General features: G+C 52.5%; 1 pseudogene; it reads right to left on the minus strand.

The window, feature by feature from the left end:
- Positions 1–715, minus strand: part of LOC21383725 — a 1,141-nt pseudogene extending 426 nt beyond the window's left edge.
- Between the last annotated feature and the right edge of the window lie 5 nt (positions 716–720).

Consider the following 720-nt stretch of genomic DNA (forward strand, 5'->3'; position numbering starts at 1 on the left):
TCCATCCATGTTGATCTCGTCCATTGACCGCCGCACCGTTCTCCAGAAGCCGGAGAATCACCCTCACCTCTCCTTTCCTCACGGCCAAACACAGGCTATCCCCTAGTCAGAGCACATCAAAAAGCCTAGAGTGCCCATTCTTGGCCGCCACATCATAGGGCGCCCGACGGGCGTAGTTTCTGATGTCCTTATTCGCTCCCTTTTGCAGCAAGAGCTTCACCATGTGCTCATCCCCGAGGGCAGCCGCAACATACAATGGCGTGTCTCCGTCGAGTGCGTCCCGATTGTCCGCCATTGCCCCACTGGCCAACAAAAGCCTCGCACAATCCCTTTTCCTATCCTCAACTGCTAGGTGTAGAGCAGTATAGCCATCTTTTGTCAATGCATCAACATTTGCTCCTTTCAGTATAAGAAGCCTCAACACCTCCACATGACCGTTTCGGGCCGCCAGATGAATTGGGCCGAAAGAAGAATTCTCAGATCGTTCGCAGAAGGCCTTTCGGGCCAACAAAAGCTTAACAATCAAGGCCTCTTTGGCCTTAGAAGCAGCCTCCATCGGGCTACAGCCAGATCGACTCTGGGCCTCTAAATCAGGCCCAAACTCAAGAATTAACTGGACAATATTAGGCCGGCCCTAAACGATAGCCAAATGAAGCAAACTCTGCCCATCTGAGTCCACCGAGTCAACAGCCTCCCAACTAGGGTCACTCCTCTCAAGAA

Source organism: Morus notabilis, unplaced genomic scaffold, assembly GCF_000414095.1.
Source record: "Morus notabilis unplaced genomic scaffold, ASM41409v2 Scaffold4054, whole genome shotgun sequence".
Lineage (NCBI taxonomy): Eukaryota > Viridiplantae > Streptophyta > Magnoliopsida > Rosales > Moraceae > Morus > Morus notabilis.